We start from the raw sequence: 27,412 nt of genomic DNA on the forward strand, positions 1-27,412 counted from the left end.
GATAGTCTGCGAAGAGGTAGACTTCCGGCTTAACGTAGTTAATACAAGTTGCCATCGTATTTCCATATTTAGAGATGAATCAATCTAGAAGATATCTATGGTTCTAAAACACATTTTCGAATATAATTTACACAAATAAAGAAGAAGACCAAAAAATACCTGATTAGACTTTTGAGAACCACACTACTAAATATATAGATATGTATAGCTGAATATGTATACATATAGCCGCACTCAGAAACATTATATATCCGTATCATGACTTCGCTGAATACTCGTAGCTACATATCAATTAAGGTCGTTTTACGCAAGACTACAGCACGGCATGTACAAGTAGTTCCATTAGTCTTAAATAATTAAATTAAATCGTGGAAAATTCGATTAAGAATAATTTTGCATTAAGAGATATTGTTGTGTGCATTTTAACAGCAGTTCGAGGGAAATAATCGTCTCCTGAATTATGTTTTGTGTGTCATGTTTACTTGAATATGCCAGCATCTAGTTACAATTTCTATTAAATTCTTAAAGTCTCGATTGCATATAAGTACTTACTAATGTAGTTGTTGTAAACATGTATTATCATTTTTTATTTCGAAATACCGTTTATATAAACTTAATTTATAGCGTTACCTATTTTTCCAACTGCACAGATAGAAATTTATGAATATATAGGCAAACACTAGCATATATATACAAACATATATTTTTAATTTTGTGCGAATAGCAAACAGTCAATCATCTTTGCGCTTTTCAATAAATGCCATTGGATCGGGCTTTAACGCTATTTACTCAGACCGATGATTTGACTGCGCTTGTGTTTACACAAATGGCCAAAGCAAATGGGATGCTCACACAGCAATTTAAACGTAAATATTGGAGTAGCGGGCCAGTAGGAAAGTTTTGCTGTCGATTATGAAGGCGTAAAAAATAACTGGAATTGCAAATACTCTAAAGAATTATTTAACATCAAGGCAAAGTGAACGCCATTTTTAAATGGTAGATGAGAAGAATTTCAAAAATCACCCAAAATTATCTCAAAAACAATTTAGTTTGATATTTCAACATTAGCGCTGGTCACCTCAAGCCGAAAGTTCTGATACATTTTATGAACGTGAGCCAAATTATAATAGAAAAACTATAAACAACAAGTTTTTGCTGAAAGTGTATGCAAAAAACCGTCAATAAAAAGTTTTTTCCTTAGATAAAAAGCGATAATTTGATATCAATAGCTGCCACTTCGATGTTGTTTGTCGGTCTGTTAAAAACTTACACTGTTTATTCTTTCCAAATACATATTTATATACATTCACTTTTTTCGCTGTCCACCTGGTCTGTTCAACTGTTTTGCTCACACGAAATATTTGCTCGAAGTTGTTTACCCGTTTACCCGCTTGGTGACTTTACCAGCCACGCTTCTGTTTACTCTACGCTCTTCTACTATGTCCACTCATTTAGTTATGTATATATATAGTATATCTACAAACAAAGTGCAACTGCTTTCAAAACGTATTCACTTCCAGCTCAGCGACCCCTTTTGATTTGTGTCAACTTGTGTTTTTGTTTATGTAAAGTCATAAACTTTTCTCCAACCCCTCATTCTCTCTACAAATGCTTTAATTGCATTGCGAACGCAAAAGGAAATTATTGACATTGAAAATATTAAATATGGCATGCCATTACTCTGCTTAGCAATTAAAAAGTTTGTAATTTTCTGGGGCCATTAAACTTGCTGGCTCATTTACTTAGGACGTAGAATGCATACACCCTGTAAGTTAAGCAACTAGTTATAAACTAGAAGCAGACTGTTGCTTTCTGGTACAAGCAACTTTCTTCTTATGTGTTGATGTCGTACGAGATATCCGATTTCGGTTATGATATAACAGGTTCTTACTGATTCGCAACAGAGACCGAGCTGCATTTTTTAGCTCAAGAAAGATTTTAATTTAAGTTTAATCAGTTATTTATTGATAGAGTCTTTTTCAACGATCTAGCGTTGCTGCCCTTCTCTTCTATTCTTTCTTATGAACCGGTAAAAGTCCGGTGATTTTCCAACCAGTTCGGTCTTAGTTGTTATCAGGTATAACTCCTTTCTATTTTCGCGTTTCCGTTGTGTGAAATATGTATATGTGTTTGTTTGTAGGTATATAAATATGTATGTGTGTATATAGCATGACAAATTTAAAAGCTAGCGCGTAAGCACTTGTGTACTTTTCAATTAATACCTTATCAGGAATTACGATCTGGTTTTTGTTTGCTTACTTCCATTTAGGCCACAATCAAAGAGGGTTTCCTGCTAAAACAGATATGGTCATTTCAGCGTTGGCGTCGCCGCTATTTCCGCCTGAAACAAAATAAATTGTACTACGCCAAGGATATTAAGGTACGTAAATTTTCTACTTTTAATGCTTTTCTGATAGAATAGAAAAGAGAAGGATTAAATTGATAAGGATATTTAAGTTAAATATAAACTTGAACATTGAACTAATTTAAAAATACATGCATAATTTTATATGGTATGCATGTGCCGAAGTGCATGATACTTTGAAAAATGTGTGCAGCAATTATTTAAATTATCTGAATTTATAAAACACAAATCAATTTCGTGTGAACCTTGCACATTACCGTTATACCTACTACTAAAACGCATTTCTAATTTTTCATATTCCAAAGAAACTAAACTGTATAAATCGATATATCTATAAATGTATATATTATCCGTATTTGATACTATTTAAGTAATTGGTTTTGTGAAACATAAGAGAGCAAATAACTCACTGCAATAAACTACTATAATTTAAAATAACAACAACAACATAACATAACATGTAACAGCACCTACAGGCTACCAGCATACACAGCAATCTGCCACAGACACATCGGCAACCAGCTGAAATTTTCAGTGGCAACCGTGGCATATAGTCACAAATTGGATTATCACGCACATTTTGCGAACTTCAAAGAGCAGAAATTTCCTGCCTTCACGTCTATTCTAGCAAGCAATTAAGGCTAAGCGGCTGCTACTGCGGAGCAGGCGTTAACTAATTTTGTCTTGTTGCTATAATTTGGCGAGCAAAACGCGTCTATTCAACTTAATAATAAAACACTTGAGTGGTAATATAATAATAAAAGAACTAAAAGCAAATGTAATTTTGTTATGGAGGTACCTGTATATGAGATTGTGTGCCTCCTCGTTCACTAATAGACACTTGCGAACTTCAAAGAAAACTCGAATTGGGTTTATGAAGCAAATCAACGAAAATTTGCTGGCTATCTCTTCTGTACTTGCGGCAATTGTTAATTCAATATATAATAAAGATTGAATTTAATGTAAAAGACGGTGAAGTGATACGTTTTCAAGCTTATCTTCGATAGTGGTTTAGTTGCTGAGGCATTTCGCGCTTGAATGCCATTATATTACGTTTGATACATATGTAGCTAACGTACTCCAATTTTAAGCATTACTTTAAACAGCTAACATTATATACAAATTTAAAAATAATGTGAGTAATAACTCAAGTATCTGCGAGCCGCTGAGACTATGCCTGTGCGATTACAAGGGAGGGCAATTACTGGACGGTGTTTTAAGAAAAGCTTTGCGGTTGTTTAGGTAGCTGTAATAATTTAAGAGCAATTTCTATTGTAGCTGTTGCTAAGCTTCATACAATGGGTACCCGTTCACCGAATGCGAACATAATGCGTATGTCCACTTATAATTCCTTTCAAATGACTAGCTTCGGAAAAATTTCATAACTAAACTGATTTAGTATTTACGTACTTATATGTGTAACATATGTTGCTAACGTTTGTTTAATTATGCATTAAAATATATAAAGTAAACAATTACATCCAAATGAATTGTGACTTCAGTCCAGTTCAAAGTTGCTCATACGCCTCTGCAAACCTCACACTGCACGCCATGGCGCGCCATTTTCTAACGACCAGGCAAGTCTTCGTCCGATTTTATCCATTCTAGGCACAAAATATACAGTTATTAGAGAAATACGTTCTCTCAATTTCATTAAAATAACTCACACATTGGCGGTTATATGAAGCACTAAGTCAACTAGAAGTTCGAAAGTCCTTATACCATATATGAGCGCTAACCGATAAACCGATTCAATCCATTTTTGGCACCATGGTATGTTATTATCAAGAAAACCTTTTCATGTAATTGTAATAACATAACTCACAGTTCAACCGATATTTTTCACAACAGTAAGAAATACGCACTGTGGTTCACATATTCGGACTAAAACATCCGATTTGACAATTTTTAGAATCGATATGGCATACATTAAAGGCAAAATTTCTGCTGCATTAAATCCAAGCATATGTATGCATTGTGGCTTGCTTCTGGATACTGAATACTAAACTTGATCGAAATTGGTCAAGTAGGGATGGAGATATGTTATTTTACCTATAAGTGTTCGATCACATAAATTTCCTTTCGTTTCATCATCCTGATCGATTACATATGCACATGCATTTAAACCTATATCCAACTCGATTATTTTTCGTGAGACAAGCAACCGTTAGATTAAAAACATCAAACTTTCAACGTGTTGCGGGAGTAAAAAAAATTGAATAAGTCAAATTTTAATAGCAATAACAACATATTCTATGAATAATTAATTTGACGGTTTCATTCGAACTCCTAACAAACTTTAAACTCTCACTTTCGCAAAGGCAACTTCAAATAGTTTAGTAGTGAGTTTAGACACTAATCAGAGCTGCTTTGTAAACTATACTTATTTAATCACTTGTTCAGCGCTGGTTTACAGTTCATCATGAACACAGGAGTCTCTGCTAGAATTTACTACGAAGTGTGGACTATAAAATTATAGAATGCCACAAGGCATGGACAAATGAACAAAACAAAAGCTGAAACGTAGAAAAACTCGTAAACAGAAAAATGAAAAATTAAATGCGAAAGTTGAGACAAAAAAAAAAAAATAAAATAGTGAGCAAGCTGCAAAAGCGTATGTACAACTCAAGGTCGTATAAGCATTAAGAAATGTTTAGCACCGTTTTTTTTACATTGCATTTCAGTCTGCATTGTTGCGGTGTGTCTGTTTGTTTTTAATAAATGGCAGGCATTAACTACATATGGATGCATATATCACTAGAATTATTCTTATGCATAGCTAAGCGTAGTGAGAGTTTTGAATTCATGCAGTGAATATGTGTTTTATATAGACCAGAGATGCAAGTTCTGCATATGTATATATTAAATTACAGCGCATTTGGTGCCTGTGTCTATTTTGAGGTTTGATTATAACAATTTAACATGCAATCTAAGAAGACTCTACGCGTATACGTAACCAAAACTATCGCTGTGCGGCTGTAATATAGCAATTTCAATGTAAATGCAATTCCTTGTCTTAAAACTTCAATTTAGGAAAATTTTCTCCATAACAAATCGCTTAGAAACTCTTAAACATAAGAATATGTTTATAAAAAAGTAAAGTTATTTATTTATCATGAAATTATTTCGCGCCCTTGTGCTAATGAAAATGTGTAGAAAATCCAAGTGATATAAATGATATAAAAATATACACTTAGATTCGTTATTTACCAAATTTTGTGAATTTTTCTTTGAACTTAAATATAGAGCAAGCATAAATGGTTATGAGGTTATTTTTCTAAATAAAGCTGTAGTAGAGAGTGTGTCTTATGGAACTTCATGCTTGATTAACTATAATTGATATTTTCCTTAGAGCTGTAATCTGCAATTGCTACCAAAAGTGGCAAATAGTTTTAGTATTAAAAAGAAACGAACATGTTTATAAAGCTACACCAACAAAACTAGCACAAGAGATTGTTCTGAGTCCACTGGTGTTGAAATATGACAAACATATCAATGTAATTCTAAGTAAACTGTTTATATCTATATTTATACCTATATTTTCTAGTTGTTTGCATAAACTGTCTGTGGTATAAAGACATATATACTAAGTTTTTATGATAGACAATCAAGTTATGGTAATCATCGAAAAAATAAGAGCGCTACGTGTTGCAATAAAAAAAATAGTAACATATTGATCGCTATGTCCATATACAGTTTCCTTACCAGCCAAAAATAAATATGTATATTTCATTTGAAAATATTGCACAATATGTGCGTAGAAACACAATTTACCACTAAGACAAAGAAAGTCTACATAACCATATTTTAATAAAATAGTTTGTCGTTAATTATTAATAGAGTTTTGCGCACCAAAGCCGTGTAATAATAAAAGAAACAACCGAGCATCACAATACAAACGCAATATAGTATCTGACACCTGCCTAATCTGCACAAAACCCTAAATTACTATTACCGACTCAAAGGGCAGACGTATTGAGGGAAACAAAGCGGACATGAGAGCTTAAACTAAGCACTCAGCGAGGGTATTGAAGTCATAAAAGCGTGTATTTTTATGCGACGCTTTATATTTTCCAAACATTTCAAATATTGCCGCCTACAAGTGTCTATGTATGTGTGCCAGTAAGCGTTTGTGTGTGTGTGGACCGTAATTTGTTGAGCTCTTGCGATAAAGGGCACAGCATACAAACACGTACGGCACAAATGTTATAAACCCGACATACATACATGCACACAGTGGACCGTCGACTATTTGGCACATGTGCAGCAAACAAATATTTCTTACCCCGATTCCCACACACACATACATATGTACACAGCAGCACACTCATTGCGCTTTTATAGTCACCTCATTTTTCGTCCTTACTAAGTTTTTGCGCTGACAGGGAAAAAGGCGGAAACGTGCACATTATTCAGCTGGCAGCGTTTCTTTTATATGTATATCTTCATACACTTTAGTATGTATGTATGTGCATATGTTTATATTTACATGAAATCTTTTAAAATATTTATGCTTTAGTTTTATGTTTAAGTAAATATATTTACATGTCTGCAATGCCCCCACGTACAGATTCATCTACTGAGACATACATATGGCAGGAACGCTTATCCTGTTGTAGGACTTCTCGCTTTGAAAGTAGTGACTTATGTGATCCATTTGCACTCACACTGATCCACACAGTTTTCAAGCGTATTGTAAGCAGATGAAATGTAAATTTTAGTCGATTTTTTGTGGACTTTTAATAAATATGCGATTATTTGCCCATGCAGCTACAGCAAGGCCACATTATATATATATATATAACTTTAACATATATTAATTCCATCGCATTAATTTACTACTTTTCTACCTTTGTAACCACAACTAATTTGTGTACGTTGGAAACTATGTATTCACCTACTTCTGTATACCCGTGAATGTAATGAGTGTGTGTAATAAACGTGCGCATTAACAAACGAACAGACAATACATTAATACACATAGACGTATATCCAGCTGATAGTGTAAACACAATGGCTATTCACCAAATATTAAAATACACACGTTCTGTATGTTATTTTGACAGCCGTGAATGCCAACGACAGTAATTGACAGTGTGGAAGATAGAAAGAGGAGGTAGAGTGGTGATGCCACTAATATGTAAAATGTAAAATTATTCACAGCTCTAACAAACTTAAAGTTATTATACAAATAAAAGCATAAAATAGCATTATATAACAAACGAAAAAAATTTCAGACAATACATTAATACACAACGAAATTGACGTATATCCATTGTGTTGTTGTTGCTGAATGTAGTAAGATGAACAACGACGTTTTCAGGTACTTGCAGTCTGTCGTAGCCATTGTGTTTACGAAAAACAGCTCGATGTGTCGGTATGGTGGGGCAAAAGTACAAAAAGGATTCACCAAGCTGATGTTGTGATTGTTGTTCTTATATCTGCAACCATTATCCTGCCGCTCGCGCTCCGCTGCTTGCTTTCTTTACTTGGCGTGTGTACTTATACGTAGTTGTTGTAATTTACGCACGCTTACAATGTTATTGTAACGAATTCACCACACTAAAAACGATAAACATAAAGCAGCGGAAATGGGAGCGCAGTGCGAAGTGCTTAACAGTTTTGACGTCATGCTTATGCTCGGAGAGCAATAAAAGTGCGAAAGCTTTGCGAGCGTAATGTGAGCTTCGGTTACTATGGTGATGTTTGGAAATACGCCAAGGAAAAAGTTAGTAACCGATTTTTAAATGCAATAAATTCTTTAAGCATTTGCGCATTTGCCTATTTTACCTTTTTATCAACAGGTTGATTCACATTACTAATGTTTTCCAAAAATTATTTAAAAATATTTTAAGAAAATTCACACAATTATAAAGTGCGTGAAGCAAACATAGTAAAATTGCCAACGCAACGAAGTTTTGATGAAGTCGCAAAAAAAATTATCTTGCTTACGGAGACACAGTAGGGCGTTTTTAAGAGAAAATTATCAATCGAAATAACTTTTTAGCCGGGCTTATGAATGTAGACCCCGGTCGTTACATTCGCAGCAAGGCAGATATTTAAAACAATTATAACTCAAGGATCGTCGTACCTCCACTTCCGTCAATCGAGTGAAGCTTTTTGGCACCATAGAAAGAGCCAGCAGCTGTCTGACAATCCAAAGACGATTAAACGACAAGGGTCTGAAATCTTACAGACCCGCAAAAACCTCTTCTCACAGCGAAAATGAGGTCTAAATGGCGAGAGTGGGATTAGAACCACGAAATGTGGACATCTGACGAATAGGAGATTTTTATGTTTTTGGACGAATAGAAACTTAATCTTATAAGAGCAGATAGGAGCCAGAGAGTAGGACAGAGAAATGGAGAGCTCTTTTCAGATGAATGCGTGTTGAACACTGTAAAGCATTCTGTATACATAGCGATCTAGGAAGCGGTCACAAGTCAAAGAGTTGGCCTTTTAGTAGTCCTTAAAGGTTCTTCGAATACAAAAATGTTAAAAACAAAATTATTTTGGAAAGAGTTGCTCGAAAAATAAAGGATTTATGGGAAATCACCGCAAGCTAAAACTAATATAGTTCATCACGTTGCAGGTGCCTAAACTATCAACAATTCAATAATACATTTTAGTCTAATATGATTTTCATAATATAATCCAGTTTCCAACAAAAAAAATGCTCCTAAATAACACTAATTAATTAGCTACTTGTCGGAATAAATTCTTAGAATATATAAAAATAAATCGTACCAACTCAAATCTTTTTCAATTTACAAAATACTTGCTATGTAGCACTTAACTGTATATACAGTATAACCGCCATACGAATATTTCGCGGCTTTTCAAGAGAAAATTGCGCTCAGCATCTTCAAGCACATGCATATATTATATGCGCTCATTAAATAACCATGTGCTCTGTACACGTCATCATATCCTGTTACACCTGGGCATAGCAGCGGATCGATGTAAACATAATAAGTGTAAAATATAAACGCAAAGATAGCGTAGCTGCTGCACACGTGTTCCAAGATGCTTGCGTACTCGCACTTTTGCCGCCACTGCCAGTCGGTCGGAGGCAAGAGCTTTCAACGGCACTGAGAGTGTGGTGAATTTCGTACACGCGCCTATAAATGCACGAGCACAGCATGGCGTGCGCTCAGTTCAAATTCACATACTGTACCTACAACTTGACAAATAGAAGAAGCCAAATAAAAGAATATATATAAAAACAGAAAAAAGCAAAAAAAATAGAATGTTGTATCCTTTGAAATATATATGTATTTTTGTAATATAAGCAAATCTATATGTTTAATTGAAAACCTAAAACACAATTCAGTAAACAAAAAAGTTAAATAAATGTAAAATTATATAAAAAAAAACATATATACATATATACATATTTATATGTTGTTATGTGTTTATGCAATTAATATCTCGTATAAATCATGAGAATCCGCAAAAGTACCGTAACATTCGGTTTGCTTCTATGCTACTCTCAACATCTGTAGCCTGTAGCCTACATCTAGGCGTTTACATTTGAAGTGACTAAAAGTGCTGATATAGATTTGATTATCATCTTGTGTCTTGTGCGTTTGTCGGTGCCAAAAGTGTGCACTAATGGATGCGAGTTAATGTGCACAGCGCGCCGCCTCGGGACATTTTAAGGTGATACAAATAAGGGAAAACATTAATTCCGCCGACATTTCAGGCAGCCTCTAAGTGAATGCAAATATACAAACATAAATAGAAAGTGAAAGTGTAGAAAGGCTACAAATCTGGTTAACACACACAAACAAATATAGCACACATACATACATACAAATTTACATTTTCCCATTAAGTGAAAATATAGTAAATTTTGAGCAGAATTGAGTAGCGCTCCTCACCTAACGGCCATCTGTAAAAAGTTACATTGTTGCGAGAAGAAAAATATTAATCACTTAAATGGACTTTTAAGGTAAGCGGCAGATTTTATTTTTTATCTTCTTTTGTACTCTCAATCACCTGCAGTAAATTAGCGTAAAAGCTCACATTTATATCAAGAGAGCTTTGTAAATTTAGATGTAACAATTGAAACGTTTTTTTTGGCGCAATAATTCTTCTTTAAAATAGTTCCCTTCAAGGATGATACACTGATTAAAGCGATCCTCCAACTTTTCGACACATATACATATATACCTGACACATAGAGACTTTCCAATTTAAATTATCTTAAATGGCAATATTCTGCTTCACTAATCAGCCAAATTTAAGCTGGCCTCAGTTGTTGCAATAACTTCTAAGCTCATAACTTCAAACTCCCTTTTTACAAAATACACAAATAATACAAAATTCCTCAACAAAACTGTTTAATTAAATATTTGGCAGCTCATAAGCTACCCAAAAACCTCAATACTAAGCCGCCAACTTATAGTACGTTCTTATTAAGCTTTAAAGGAAAGTTACATTTTAATACGAATGGCTCACTTTTTCAGCATTTACAACAATACATTTACCGTTCTTCCGCAGTTTATGAACTGCTTTGCTACGTGCATTCGTAAGAGACTTACACTGTAATCATTTTATCTAGAATTGCACATTTTCCCACCGCAATTTTACGCAAACTACAAGATACTTAACTCGTCGGAAGGACTCGAAAAGTACATTGTGTGATGTCAGCAAGTTTTGAGCTTCATAAGGTCATATTAGCACTTCTATAAAGTTGACTTTCTTTTTTGATGTGCCTTGCTTTGCTGTCGTTATTTTATTATTATTACTATTAAACCGCTTAAAGTCTTTACTCACGTAATTTAATAGCGATTATCATTGATTTCACATTTTGCAACAACGTCTTTTTCTGGACAACGTACTAGCGTGACGCTCGGTCTACTTGAAAATCAATTGAAAATTTCTGGCACGTACGCACACTTAGAGACAAGTCCAATGGCGACGGGAACAATATAAAAGCGTGAGAAAAGGTATCTTAATAGACATACACATTGACCATTATGTAAGGCATTATGTATTTATATGGGTTGTACTATTAAAGGAAGTAATGCAATTAAAGCAACAAGAAATTTTAACTTTAGCTGCATTGAACCTATGAGACCCTTTACAGGTGCATTTGTGTTTAACTATAACAATTGAGAAGTCACCGGTTTAGCCATAGCATAGCAAAACATATTTTTTTTTTTTATAAGAATAGTTATTTTTTTCAACATGGTTCCCTTCATGGGTGGTACACTGATTATAGCTACCCGCTAACTTTTCGATCGCCTCTCAATTCGTCGAAAATTGTAGCTGGAGCCAGTTCTGGAGAAGGCAATTCATTTTTGTCATCGTTTTCACTGACCAGTGACACGGTGTATTGTCTTGCTGAAGCAGCACATTCGCTTTCTTCGAATGCGACCGTTTCTCGACGATTTCGTTCTTCAAAGTGTCCAATTATGCTATGTTATAGCCGCAGCAGACAGCTGGTATATTATGATTAAATATCTCTAAACACTGCTCCGAATTATCAACTCGTCGGTTTTCTAGGTGAAAAGTGAGCTCGTGCGACACCCATTTTGCACAGAGGATTCGCATATATAAATAATCATTGACAATACATTTATCCAACACGGTCCTTTGATGTCCTTAGAGTCTCAGCTCTCTGGAACAACTTCACCTTACGGACATCAGAAATTATTTGACACTTTGTCGATGGTTTTTTCAGTAACAACCTCTTTAGGGCGTCTACTGCCTTCATTGTTCTCGGTACAGTTGTGGTTGCTGTTCTTATAACGGCAGAAAACCTTCCTGAAGTAATTTCAAAATAACAAAAGTTGCTTCACTCAAAATGATATAATTCACAAACTAATGAATCGTCAGCCATCAAATTTATACACTACTAAAAATCATGTGGATTTTATTCTATTGGCGTCATCTATGCGTCAGGCCGGGATTCGAAACCGAACGGTTGAATTTAAAAATTTAAACATCTTATATTATAAATCTCTTAATGCTATCTTTACCTAATTTGAATTACCTCAGTAATTTGGATTTCAATTGATTTTACATCACACAACCCTTTAAACATACAGTTCAGCGCCTTCAAAACGGCAAGGCCTACAACTAACAACAAAAATAGTTACAAAGTCATAAGCAAATATAGAAGTTAGTTGCCAGCCAGCACAGGTACAAAACACCACACATACATGCATACAGCTGACATTATGTGTGGCTCCTAAAGTCCATTTCACGGTGATTTATAGGTATACAAACTTGCAACATTGTTAGCAAATTGCATATGCGATGTGAGTCACTCATATTCAATAGGGCAAGTGACGTTAAAGACTATATAGTGCATGCGAGCAGATGTGAAAGGGATTCAATGCGGCCCAGCTTAGTTACACAGGCTGAATGTTACTCATTTAACCTTTTGTGTGCACGGACCAGCTATGGATATACGCAAGTGAATGTAGATATGTTTGTAAATGTAAATTGTAGTTGTATATGTAAAACATGATGCCTTATGCGGACTTGATTCGATGGACAAGTGTAAGGCAAACAAGGTGGAAACCTTTGCAATAAAAAAGAAAAGCTGTAAAAAGAGTAGTTTAAAGCGTTTATTGTTTGCTGTAGTCTACAAGTATTTACTTAGACCCGAATACAAGACCGTTCTTAAGAGCTTCGTCAAGGATGTGTGCGAATTTATTCTAAAATAATTTGGTTTTTGAAAAGTCTCTTACCTTTTAGTACAAAAATTGTTTGATTTTATTTGTATCTCGTGGGATTTAAGATTATCTGCTACACAAAAATTATAACAATAACCCAAATAAATGCTATTGCTCGGAAGACACCAAGCCACCCATCTATCTTTTAGAGTTTTGTGTTAAGATTTTATATTAGTATTAAGATTACTATAGTCTGGCATGACGGCATTCATATTGCATATTAAGACTTTAATACATCTATTCGCATCAATGTACATACGTATATTGATAATATGTTCCATCAGTATGGCTTAATTTGTGCTCCAGCTGCTTCAAATTACATCTAAATATACATTATTGTTGTTCTTTTTTTTGTGTGCTTGTATACATGTTTCGTGTGTGCTTATTAAAATGTTTGCTGAATTGCTCTCAATTATTGTCGCAATTGTTTCATCATCGGCACATGCGACAACCTCTACACCAATCGATAAGGGGATATTAGGCTCAAAATTGTTGTTATAAAGCAATCAGTCTTTAAACCACAAACAATTATGAAAGTGCAGCTGCAGTTGTGACAGAGTTGGTGCATAGGTAAGAGGTAAGACGAGTGTCGGATTTGTGGATGCCACTTAATGTTATGCTCAGACTGGAGTACTGTCTTCTCGTCATAAGCAATACTCCTTGCTCCATTTTTTTTTTGGGATAATCTGCTCTGAAGTATTTGAAATTTGCATATATCTTTCAATAAAACTCATAGTCTTACTGAATATCGTTATAAAGATGCAAGGCGGTATTTACATGCGTTTAATGCAAGGAATAAGTCTCACGCTGAAAGTAAGTAGAGTGTAAAAGCACAGTAGGGATATTCGTATACGTCAAGGGTTTTGAACACAGATGTCACTGACAGTGATACCAACGTAAATATTTCGACGAATGAGTTTTTGCGTGAAATTTAAATTAAAAAGTCTTACCATTTTCTGCTCACACATATACTATTCCAACACATCAGCTCACTAATTAGTTCTTGCTGTCGGCTTTACAAGCAATGCCCACAATATCCGAATTTGGTTGAATGCAACATGAACTGAATAGGAATGCAGTTACTACTTGCTAACAACCAGCAAACACGTATATATGTATGTACTCATAGGTTAGTTAGCGCGCCATTGCTGCAACAAAGTATACGCAGTTATTACGAATTGAGGCTATACTGGAATGGTGTTTAATGCTTCTCGCCTGAAAAGCCGCATTTTCACAATTAATTCGCCAGAGCCCCAATTAAAAACTAACTTACTTTCGCTTTCTTAATATGTGGCTACAATTTCGGTCAACTTTGTCGAATTTTAAGCAATTTAGCCTTGATAAATGCACTACGCGACCGCCTAAACCATAATTACAATATCTGAATGATACATACTTACTATATACATATACCATACAAGGTCATTTACGTAGCATGAAGCATGTTCCCGCGAACATGCTTACAACTTACGCTCATGCTTCTAAATTCTAAATTCGCATTTCTCATAATCTACGACATTTTGCGCGGCGCATCAAGAGCCAACGGTAAGTACATTTTTCCACGATTTACCTGACGCAAATTCTTTGGCTATATATGTATATATTTGCTTAGTACATATAATAAAGTATAATAAACGAAATGTAAACTGCAAAACAATTTCAAGAGAATTTCATCATTCAAAGCATCTGCATGGCGGCCTTGGAATTTTATAGTGTATGCGAATGAGGCGTCACACCGGTATCCTGGCTGGCCCAGTGGTACGGTTATTTTGTGGTTGAATGCTATGCGCGTCAACATTTCTTACCTGAATGCTGGTGGTGGGTGCATTTCAAAAGAGCGCGCAGTGGCAGCGGTAAACCGGATGATGGCAATTACCGACTAGCAGTTGCAAGGTTGCATATATGTACGTCGCATATATTATACATACGTATGTAAGCACATTGGTATGTGCGCTCTCCTTACATACGAACCAATGCAGTCACTTTGTACATATTTTAGATACTAAACATTGAGGTAACGGTTATTTTAATGGATTCTTTAATGTTTAGTATATTTCAATCCATTAAAGGTGTAACTCAATATGCTTGCATATGTATGTATATGTATGTGTTTTATTTACAAATATGCCAGCATTAAATTGACTGAGAATTTTTAGAATACAATGCGTAAGGTGAAGGTTCAAATGTCAATTTGCTGAATGCCAAATGCCAAATGCGCAAGCGTTCAAAACCAATAAAGTTGCATGTAGAATATAAAAAAAGGAAACAAAGGCTAAGTTCGGGTCAAACGAACATATTATAATAATATAAATTTCAATGATCAAAGCCAAAGGTATATTTTGAGGTTTTTACATTAAATCGAAAATATTGCGCAATAATTAAATATGCGCTACTCGTCGAAATTTTAAATGGATTACGGTTATTATTGGTATCTGGCTGAAAGTATAAGTCAAATAATCACTTACGATATGCAATATTTATATTAAAAGCAATCTAAGTAACACACATTTCTATATTCATCGTCATCTCAGAACTGTGGAAAGATACATATACAATATTACCGATTGACTTAATGGTTAGGATTTCGCCCAACTACAATACCATCCCTCCTAGGGTGCCAAGGAACAAATCTACGACATGTTTTCTTAATTTATTACAAGGTTTACGAAATTTGTCGTTTGAACGAATAAACAAAAAAAATATAGACTTGGCTAAATTGACTTCTCTCGTTACACCCATCATTTATGGTGGTCGACAAAGTCTTTTCGTATATCTAATCAAACCTCAACTTGTTTTTTTTTATATTTATACAAATAAATTACACCATATTGATAGACCACTTTTTGCCATTTTTCCGCTAGAGACATGACTCCGTCAGTGTAAATCGAAATTTCAAAATTTCCAGAACGGTAGCGAGCGAACCATTGTTGTGCTACACGAACTGATACAGCATCGTCTCCGTAAACTTCACAAATTTCATTGATGGCTTGCGTGGCATTCTTCCCTTTTTTATACAAAAATTTCAAAATTAAGCGAATTTCTTCATTATTTTCATTCATTTTTGAACAGCTGAAACTTTTTTTCAATTTCCCCGAATTTAGTTTATTTTGTATGAACGAAGCTTGAAATCTCACCTTTCCAACACTGCATATATGGTATAACACAATGTGTTTGGTAGCACTGGAGATATACGACTGCAACGACATCTATTGACAAAATACGAAAAGACTTTTTCGACTGTCCAATATATTTGTACTCCATAACGATCCAAACGACAATGTTTGCCTTCTCGCATTTGAAGCTCCTAAGGTTTTGAAACTGGTTTGATTATACCTCAATTCGGCACTTCTGGAAGTATGTAATCCTAGCCCCTAAATTGGCTCCTAAAATGTACATAATATAAAAAGCACATGACTGCCACGCTGTTGGTCACGGGTTTATACATATTAGAAAATTTTGTAAACAAGAAAAAATGTTAACTTCGGTTGCACCGAAGCTAAATATCCTTCACAAGTGCATTTCTGTTAGTAACTATGTGTTCAGTTTGCATGGAAGCTATATGCTATAGTAATCCGATCTGAACAATTTTTTTGGAGATTACATTGTTGCCTTAGAAAATAATATATACCAAATTTCGAGCTTGATTCCGATCATTCAGTTTGTATGGCAGCTATTTGTTATAGTGGTCCGATATTGGCAGTTCCGACAAATAAGCAGCTTCTTGACGAGAAAATGACGTTTGCAAAATTTCAAAGCGATCTTAACGACTGAGGGACTAGTTCGTATATATACAGATAGGCAGACAGACGGACAGGCAGACACACGGACATGGCTAAATCGACTCAGCTCGACATACTGATCATTTATATACATACGTATATACTTTATAGGGTCTCCGACGCTTCCTTCTGGGTGTTACAAACTTCGTGACAAACTTAATATACCCTGTTTTATTATATTTATTAATTATAAGATTTTATGTAAGTAATAAAGCTTGAATTTAAATTAGTCGATGCGAAAAAGTTCTTTAAGAATTCATACCATTTTATGCCACCCAAATATGCCCATTCAATTAATTGTGACAAATTTGGTGTTCGGTATGAAGAGTAACGAGCTTTGCGCCGAAATATTTACATTTGCATTTGTGCTAAAGTACAGAAGTTTGTTTCACATTTTTCTTTTTAATTTTTCAGCGTAATTCAGCGTAAAATTTTCCAATAATCCACAACAAAAAATATGAGGCATATTAAGTGCTAATGTTATTACTAACAAGAAATTCCAAGTTTAATTTTCAAAAGTTATTAAAAATTAACTTGATGTAATGGAGGTTTTTTGCAAGGTGTAACCGTGCTTTCGGCATTTAAACTTCATTGGCGAACGCATCTGTTGGTCCTCAGGGCATAGTAAATTAAAAACACTCGCTTTACGGGCAACAAAGAACTTTTGTAAAAGTTGAAGTCTAGGGGAAGTTCTTGCTACACAAGGCTGTAATAAATAATTTGCTACAAACGTTCTGAAACCTTATATGTGTATGTATAGGTGTATTGGTGTGCTTTAAGCTTTGGCCAAATGTGTTTTTGTTTTGTGTGTTTGTTTGTTAACAACTACAGCTAAGTTATTTCATAACAACCTTTCTGTTTAATTTAATATTTATGTTTTGTTGCAAGAAAGGATACCGCCACAGCTAGATTGCAGTGCGTGTTGTTGACATTTTCGCATTTTCATCATAATGTTGCGAGTTCAGAATTTATGAGAATATAAATGAAATTGTTCGGAACATATCTATTGTTGGCATTAAGGGTGGATGTAGGGTTAATTCGTGCTGGAACAGGCGTGCTTTTGTGGGTTTTTCGTGGCGAAATAGTTCAAAACTTTTAAATGGAAACAATGGTACATTAAAGTATCGCATTTAAACAATGAATGCTTACAGTTTTCACAACGAAATATTAATATATGCAGTAATGCCAACAATTATTCAGCGAAAAAAAGTGAATTGCGGTGCACCTAATAAGTTGCTACTGAAACAATGGAAATCAAAAGTCATGGTTCATTCGTAGAATAATAATTTTTCTTGATCTTGATCACTCAGTTTGTATGACAGACATAAGATATAGCGATCTGCTGTCGACAGTTCCGACAAATGAGCAGCCTTATAAAGAAAAAAAGACGTCAGCGAAATTTGAGATATCTCAAAAACTGAGAGACCAGTTCGCGTATGTAGAGACATACTAACATGACTAATTCAACTCAGATCGTCACAACTGTCTTATAGTGTTAAGGTAAATTAATTATGATAAAAATAAAAACTATCGCTTTTTTAATTTAAATAATGTAGGGCTTTTTATGGTATAGAGCTTTCTAAAGGATGTATCAGAATTATGTTCAATATGAGTAGTTCGGTACTAAAGGCTAGGTATCGCTCAGACATTATAGTATAACACTTAGGCCACTCATCATTTATGGTATCAAAAACTCCTAAGAATGGATGTGGAAGCGAAATGCCTTCAAATATTGAACTCTCTTTTTATGTTTTTACAAACCAAGCTTTTACAAGCATTTTACATATACTTACCTATCTACGCATTAAACAGTGTTATATGTTATTAAAAAATCTCAATTAAACGGCACTCGCTACCCTAATTACGTAACGTCAACGCCTACCGGTTGAGCCGCTAACCAGTAACCTCGTTTATTATTTTGCTAAAGCTTGCCTTCTCGATCAAAATGTCATGTCAAGCAGCCTAGCAAAACCGCAAAAAAACACATGCTTACAGACATATGTATGTATATAATTGTACATATGTGCATTTGTAACGGTTTTTTGTCACGTCACTTTTTAATAAAAATGCTGCTACTCAACATATTAATTACATTTTATTTGTCCGCACCTACTTCTTCTTCTTCTTATGCCGTGTCTACTAGAGCAGTAAATACCGTTACACGCAACTAATATTTCAACTCGTAATAACGCTGTTAATGATAATTTAATTTTGTCATATACTTTCCGCTTTCAAGGGATTCGTGCTTTGTTCTAGCGAGCTATAAAGGACTAGACCAAGGTTTTTTATATTGTTGAGATGTAGAAACGTGGAAAAAACGATTTAAATACTTCGGAAAGGTATTCAACGCAACGTTTCAAATTAGATATCTACAAGAGAAAAAATGTTATTTTTTTTGCGTTTGCGACAAATATACATATATGTCAATACAAGTATACCCCTTACAAATTTATGCGCATAAGCGGCTTATAAAAGATACAATTTTACAATCATCATGGGAAATAACATACATATTTTTTATCCAAGCATACACTCTATGTAAATATTTGTATTTGTATACATGTGTATACATACATATATTCCTCTAAAGCTAACCATTTTAAGATCCTAAATAAATACCATTTTTCATGTATTTTTATTTCTTTAACAAAAGAAACTTCAGGGCTTAAAAATGGGGACTTGCGCATTTTTCAATGCATTCCTGAGCAAACATAATTAGAGAATTGTCATATTTTGAGTAAAAGCTTGAGAATCATTAATTCCAATACCATGAATTCTATAGCAAATGATGTTTTCTATAATTTGCTGCTTACCATAAATAGCGATGAAGAACACAAAGACAGTTTTTTCGAAAAATTCGATTTTGCATCGCCCGATTCGGGCTCATGACCATCATAGTATAACAAGAAACCAATACATATTATCTACAAGGAGCTTTCCAAAGTAATCAGGACTTTTTGAATCTAGCACCCCCCACCCCCCCGTGGCGCCATCAACATGTCGACTGATGCGTTAGAATCTGCTATCTTTATCGATTATCCAGTGAGAATTTCAAGACATTTCATTAATTGGAAGTGAAGTTATTGCGTTTTAAGTGTCAGTATGTTTGTGTTATCGGAGCGAAAATCAGCTTTGAACAGAGAGCCAACATTAAATTTTGTAGTACAACTTTTACTGAAACGTTTGAATTGATGAAACAATTTTATGGCGATGATTGCCTATCGCGTAGCAGAGTGCACGAGTGATTTCAACGTTTTCAAAGTAGTCGTGAAGACATAAATAACGATCAACATGTGGGCCAATCAAAATCCGTGATCACCAAAATCATCGTTGAGATGCTTGGAAATGGAATTGGATCATCAAAACTCAGCCGAAATCATCATTGAAATTCATAGAATTGAACATCTCCAAAATATCAATTTATCGCATTCTGACTGAATATTTGGGCTTACGAAAGGTGTGTGCACGGTTTGTTACACACAAATTGACTGACGACCAAAAACTGCTCAGAATCCCACATTCGATCGACGCTTGTGACCGATTATTTGACCAAAAAGCACATTTTAACCATTAACCACTCCCCGTTTTCACCTGATATGGCACCGTGCGACTTCTGCCTTTTCGGAAAAATGCATTTGCCCATGAAATGAAAGCGTTGTGCAGGCGTAGAGGCCATTCAAAAGGCTTGCACCGGCATACTGGCGGCCATACCGGCCAACGAGCTAAAACACTCGTTCGATATGCTTTTGGACTGTGCAAAAAGCTGTATTGAAGCAGAAGGAAACTACTTTGAATAAAATAAATTTGCCGAAAAAACTATTTATTCTGTTTTTTTTTAAGTCCTGTTTACTTTGGAACGCACCTTGCAAAAGTAGTTTTATGTAGATTCTAAGCTAGGTAACTGGCAAGCTTCATGTCTGCAGCCTAAGCTCTAACCATAAGGCCTACCATATAAATTATCTTAACAATTGAAGAATGTCGAATCGAACAATTCACTGGCATAAATCTGTAAACAGGTAAAATCCAAGAAAAGAGTTTAGCAAACGATTCTACGACTTGAGATAAGTATATATTATACTATATACGCAAATATATAAACCGCGATGTTTTCACAACACCTGCTGGGTTATGAAGTTTTAATTTCCACTCAATAGCCACCTGCGTAAAACTCATTAATATAACAGCTTTCTCACACACACCCGCACTCGCTGACATACACCTGCACTCGCTGAATCCTCAAAGTTACCCAAATAAAAATACATCCATCTTTTAGTCATTTAATGCGTGAAACTTTCCATGGACCAGTTACACATACATATGTATGTATGAGGATTATGTGTGTATGTGCATCGCCGATAAGAAAACATCCGCTTATGCTCACCATGCACACAACTAAGTTATGGCGCTGGTGCATGGAACTGGTGCATGGAGCTATGCTGTCAATATGTAGAGCTGTATATGTTAAGTGCCTTGCTAATGCTTCGATGGAAAATCGAATTTACGCCAAGCACTTAACATTTCTGTCCCAGCTCGTCTACCTACCGGCGTCAGTCCTCCGGCGCTCACAATGTGTATATATACCGTTATGTGTATGTGTGAAAAGGCATTTCACTTTCATTTTTGTTCTCACACAATCAAAAATCGGAGCGAAATCTGCGCGTGTGTAAGTATGTGTGCATATGCGTGTGCGCAAATGTGAATATTCATGCATATTAAATCAGTAAATCTACGAAAATTGCGAAATTTTTTATGAAACTTGTTACAGCTACAGCATACCACTTGTTTACATACCATACATACGCCAGTGTGCGCGTGTGTGTGCATTTTAAGTGGCTGTGAATTGTGGCACTTTGGCACCTGATCGGCCTATATAGTGAGCAAATAAGAGTTTATGGATGGAAATGCCAGCAGCATTTAAACCTTATTATTATATTATGAAGTCTCCGTCATCTACGGCAAACATGATTTTTGTATGTGTGAGGAAGTGAGGAGGTAATTTCCAAGAAACGTTTTTGACGTAGCATTGTAAAATGCCCACAATAAATGTGGTGCTAAAGTTAATTAGAATTAGACTTCTGCTTCAATTTAAATTCGAAAACTTATTTATAATTCTTGTGACTTTCTTAATAGACCAAATTTACCATGTTGTCTCCACCATGACTCTATCAAAATCAAATTAACGAGGCTGATTAAGTATACTATATAACTGACAAATTAAGATTTCTACGCCTAGCGCTTGAACCAAAATGGACAATTGTTCCATTGCTCATTGCACAAATAGCTCTGCTGACAGGCCAGGTTTCTTTGCATCGTCCAAGCTAGAAAGTAGCGATTCGAACAAGCTACACCAGCTGTTTCAATAGACCGCCTACACTTACGGCGAAGCCTAGTGCTAAAGCGTCCTGTAACACATGTGAATATTTATGCTTTTTTGATTTTTGATTGAGAAATTCTTCCTTTTTCGGAAAATACCCTTTTAATAACTGGTAAGTATATTGCAAATCAAGACCTAACTTCTAAGAATCACTAACTAAATTCTTTCTACTTCGATTTTTGACAGATATCTGGCATTGAAGTCAGTAATAACAGTAAAATTTTTATAGAATCCTTGTAACGAAACTTGGAAACTTTAAGAAAGTACTTCAACACAGTACTTTATGCGCTAATATATCTTCTTACTTCCGTAGATTGCATCTAGTTCGCTATGTTTTTGCTTCTACATATAATATTTTTGACAAGAGCAGACCGTATTAAATATTGTAGCCCAGCTTGCAATGAAACGGTGGAGGAAATGGGTGGTCCCAAATCTATGTAAAGGATGGAAAATTGCCTGAATCGAAATTCGATTTACTTCACAATATATTGCGGACATTAATTAAACCACTTCTGAAGAAAAGAAATATTACAATGAACTTCGAAAATTTACTGCAAGCGACGTACCATGCTCTATAGCAATTATATTGTAAAATGAAATGAAAATTTGCTGTTTGCAAATTTTTCAGCTAGCCTTCATACCTCACTATATTCTAAATTCAATACTAAGCCCAGTTTGAACAAAATATTTATTTGAAAAATGTCCATATTTCCATATTTACCAATCGGCAGAAAATTGAAGCATTAATTTTGTATTTTTCCATGCAGAATGTCAACACTCACAAACAGTTTACACATATCTATCGAAATGTAATTGAATAAACTCAATTGCTATTGGAGTGTCACGTGTTTACCATTCACATGCAATATTTAATCACTTGATTGCTTAAATTATCGCTTTCAATCAAACGGTTATTCATCGAACTGAAAAGTAAAAAAAATTATCCTGCAATTAGTAAACCATAATTGGGCGTTAATGGCAATTGAAGTGTGAAGGGAATGTTTAGTCTAGACCATAACCACACATCAATCGTTTTATAAAATGCGACACATTTAATATTTCTCACCAACACAAATTGATTATGTGGAAACTGGTATTTGTACATGCCATACATATGTATACATTCAGAATTTCAACTGGGATGTTTTAACTGGAAAATAGAGAGTGACATATTCATTAATACCAATTAGAAAGCAGTTATGCATTACTCTACACTACATGCACCACATTTGCTTGAGCAGAATATTATTCTAGGAAACTGCATTAACACACAACTGAAAACATTTCTGGAAATCCTGAAATCGAAAGAAAATACTGACTACAGTGGATTATGAGTAAAGTATATGGCTTGGGCGCTTTGCTAAATGATGTGCTGAATTCTTAATTAATAACAGAATTATTCTGAAACCGTAAGCTCATTGCACTTAACCTTTGAAAACAGGGTCTGTATTCTCGAAGCATTCTCAAATTTTTATTTGGGGCTGTTGTTAAAGTTCACTTTAGTGAGGTATCCATATCCGTCTGCTACTACATGCATTGGAAAGGACTACTTGTATATACTGTTCTACATTTTTTTGAAGAAAATACATAGCACAAATAAATAGAATAAATAAAAACAAACAACCAAACTGGTACGAGTATGCATCACTTGGAGTATTATACTCAAATAAAACTGAAATAAAAATATTATTTAATTATTTATAAATTTTCCATTTCGGTATGCTCCACCTTCATCTATAGAATGCAATTGGTTAACTTGGGTTAACATGTACATTTTTAATAGGAAAATGTAATGAAATATCCGTGAATACTTCTAGCATATCAGTTCAAAAAACGAATAGTTTATTTAGAGCAAAATCAGATGCGGAAACCAAATAGTTTCTTTCGTCTATCTACATAATAACTAAAAGCTCTCTTATTTCCTCCAAAAATAACGTAAGAATAAATAATGTATTTCACATCAAGAAAAATTGTCTGACACCAAAATTTTATTTCGATTTTCAATCTAAATTGTTTAGCGTAATTTTTTCGGTTTGTTAACTATTTTCCTGTGCAAGAGGAAGCATACCAAGTTCAATATAACGAGTGGCAGGAAGTATTGCAATACACTGACACTGAAAACAGGATGCAATTAGAAGTGACTAATAAAATTACTGATTCTGCAAGTGGAAAGTTTCGAAACTCAATGATAAGTACAGAAGACATACTTGTATATATAAGGGCAAATGGCATCAAGAGAAGTAAAGTTGGCATACATATATGCATACAAATGTAATTGCGAATTGGTGAGACAATTTTTAGAAAATTTTTTTAGAGAAACAATTGATTTAGCAAAAATTTAAAAGTTGTATGTCTGTTTAGGTTTTCTCGAACTTTTACTGCCAGATTCGGCTCATTGATGGTTTAATACTACTCTCACCGCTTTTGCAGCAGTAATACTGAGTATACTGTCCATTGAAAATGTCAAAAAAGGGGCACATTATGAGGTAAATTTAGATAGAAAATTTACCTCAAAATTTTCACATTTTTTTCTCTTCTTCTTACGGTCACACAGCACACAAACGATCTGGAGACATGTTACGAGAGTACAAAAATTATACAAGAATACTCTCAATGAAAGTGTAGTTGTACATACCCTTCAGAAACATTTTATGTAAAGCTGAATTTAATGACGCAAACGCTTGGCATTTGAGTGTGTTAGGGTAGGATGAAGTTAAGCGGCTCGATTTTCATTACATTCCTCTAATGGGAATAAATACATATTAAGTAGGAATTCGAGTTCCTGATTTTCATTTCATTAAGAAATCAATTCTAGCTATATTGCCGGTATCAGTATTTCGGCCAAATAAATAAATATATGCAGATATTATATACTTGTTAACCTTGATTACATTTAATTGTATATGTGTACGTTTGAAAACACGCGAAAATGTGTCTTTAAGAAAAAACTTGTACATATGTACATTCCATTCCAATTAGCGAATGTCGAAATTTCCAGGCAAAACAATTACAAAATGATAAATTTTGTATGGCTTCATTCTGTAAGTTTAGCGAGATTGCCTTCAGTTACAATTCCATTTTGCTATTTCTGGGAAGCTCACTCGAAAAGTTTGCTGTAAACAACCGATAGCATTTCTGAAAATAATTGTTCTAAAGGGATTATAAGTGAAGGAATAAGCCTTGTACACTTACGTAAAAACGCGAGTAACCGAATTCGTAATTAGTATGAAAATGTTTAAATAAATTTAGCAAAATATGTAATCTTGATAGACAATAATCAGAGGAATATTTGTTATCCAGACATACATATTCCAATGAAATACAATATATGCGGCAGCACTAACTAACAGTAAACCTAATTTCAAGACAACTTCACCCAAACTTAGCATCATACTCTTAGACTTACTTAGCACCAAAGAACAGACAAAAATAAGCAAAAGACTTAATTATAACAACCAAATATTGTTCTCTTCAATAATGCCGTAAAACTAAATGACGGCACTTCAGGCTGAAATTGTGAGCAGAAGCTGCCTCAGGCCATTTTGCTCCTTCAAGGGTTGTTTGATACATTGGACCATAGAGAAACACATCATGTCTTGGAACATAAGCACCACAGGACATACTACAAGGATACTTTAGGATAGTAGTGAAGGTGCACAGACCAAAAAGATCCAACTTGTAGACAAAGGAAAATAGAAAAGGTAGAGTCGGTGGAACGTTGGAACGCTGGAACATTATCTATGCAAATGCCCGTCTGCCGTATAAGAGGGGACATATTCCCCTGCTCTCAATGTTCCAAAATAAGAATGATTAGGCAGTTAAATGTGGGAAAAATCGGATTTCTAACCAAGTCTATTGATGTACTGGATACGGATGAATTTGGTTATGGGTATATTTAATACCCAAGGACGACCGCCGACGGTCACTCTTTGGAACTAGCCAACCAAAAATCCAACACAAATTTATCAAATAAATATCGCATCGCTTATAAATAATTTTAATTTGGCTTCATCCTAGTGGGAATACTATGCAAGCATGACAAGTAATGAAGTTTTTACTTTCTTAAAACAACTTTAACTTTCTGAAAAGTTCGAAGGTCAGTGGGGACAGCAACATTTAATTGCTTTTCGAAACTTTCAATGGCATCATTGCATTTCTGCGATTCGTTGAAAAGTTGCAATGATATACGATTTTACGCGATAAAACAAGCAGCAAGCAAGAACGGCGCTAAATGCAAAACAACAAACGGCCATTCAAAAAGCATAAAACTAACTTCCATAAAAGCTAACTTAAAGCTAATTAAGGTCGCGTCAAAATAAAAAGTCGAAAATGAAAACGTCAACAAAAAATAAACTCGAAAGCTTTAAATATTCAATGTAACCGTGTACTTTATTTGGTTTTGCAAACTTTACTGCACACGTGTTTGTAGTTATGTATATTGTACGCCTACTAATACGTTTATGTATATATATATCAGTGTGGCAAGTTCGTGGTCAGCTATAGTCAGCTCCTTCCATAAAATCCTTTTATTCGAAAACTTACGAAAATAATCGTGCAAAGTCATTTAACCGCAAAAGGTCAGTTGGATGAAAGAAAAATGTAGACAAGCCGATTTAGCCAACTTCCACCAGGCTTAACAGCTTAGCTTGAACAGCATTTAAATATGCCAAGGTTTTTCATTGCACACATCGAAAACAAAACCATCGACAAAAGCACTGGCTTTTAGAGGGCCATCCGGAAAATTTTAATGTTATATTTATGTATTTATGTATACATATGCTCGTATTTGTGGTAAGTATAATTTTCAAGATCACGGTGGAAAAAACAAAGTGCGTTTATTATGGTTTCAAACTAGAATATAGTATTGAGATGTCTTTCCTATACATACATACATATTATTGGATGGTAAATGGAATAGACACACTAAAACACACTCATTCCATAAGAAGCTGCTTATATGTTAAGTGCTTATATAGATTCTTTCTAATTTAAAGACATATTTTTACCAAATTTGACATGGTGCTGACCGAACAAAATTAATTGCTTTTAACGAATCTTTTATATTTTTAAAGGGTATTAATGCTTCAGTGCAACCGAAGTTTGCGAAGATTTTTCCTGTTTTTTTTTTTTACTTTTACGGTCAGACACATCCGCGCCACCACTTTCTCAGCAATCTGGAAAATTACAATCGAAATTGGGCTCA

The 27,412-nt window shown here is 34.6% G+C and overlaps 1 protein-coding gene across 7 annotated transcripts in view; it reads left to right on the plus strand.

The window, feature by feature from the left end:
* The first annotated feature begins 2,292 nt into the window (after nucleotides 1–2,292).
* The window catches only part of LOC126751629 (diacylglycerol kinase eta-like), a 68,582-nt gene continuing 43,462 nt past the window's right edge, over nucleotides 2,293–27,412 (plus strand). For 6 of the 7 annotated variants that reach the window (XM_050462031.1, XM_050462032.1, XM_050462034.1 and 3 more), the window contains exon 1: nucleotides 9,537–10,319. The gene's annotated coding sequence lies outside the window, so the exon portion shown is untranslated. Of the gene's footprint in view, nucleotides 2,381–9,536; nucleotides 10,320–27,412 lie in introns of those variants that run through there. The other variant, XM_050462035.1, reaches the window with a different exon arrangement.

Source organism: Bactrocera neohumeralis, chromosome 2 (assembly GCF_024586455.1).
Source record: "Bactrocera neohumeralis isolate Rockhampton chromosome 2, APGP_CSIRO_Bneo_wtdbg2-racon-allhic-juicebox.fasta_v2, whole genome shotgun sequence".
Taxonomy (NCBI): domain Eukaryota; kingdom Metazoa; phylum Arthropoda; class Insecta; order Diptera; family Tephritidae; genus Bactrocera; species Bactrocera neohumeralis.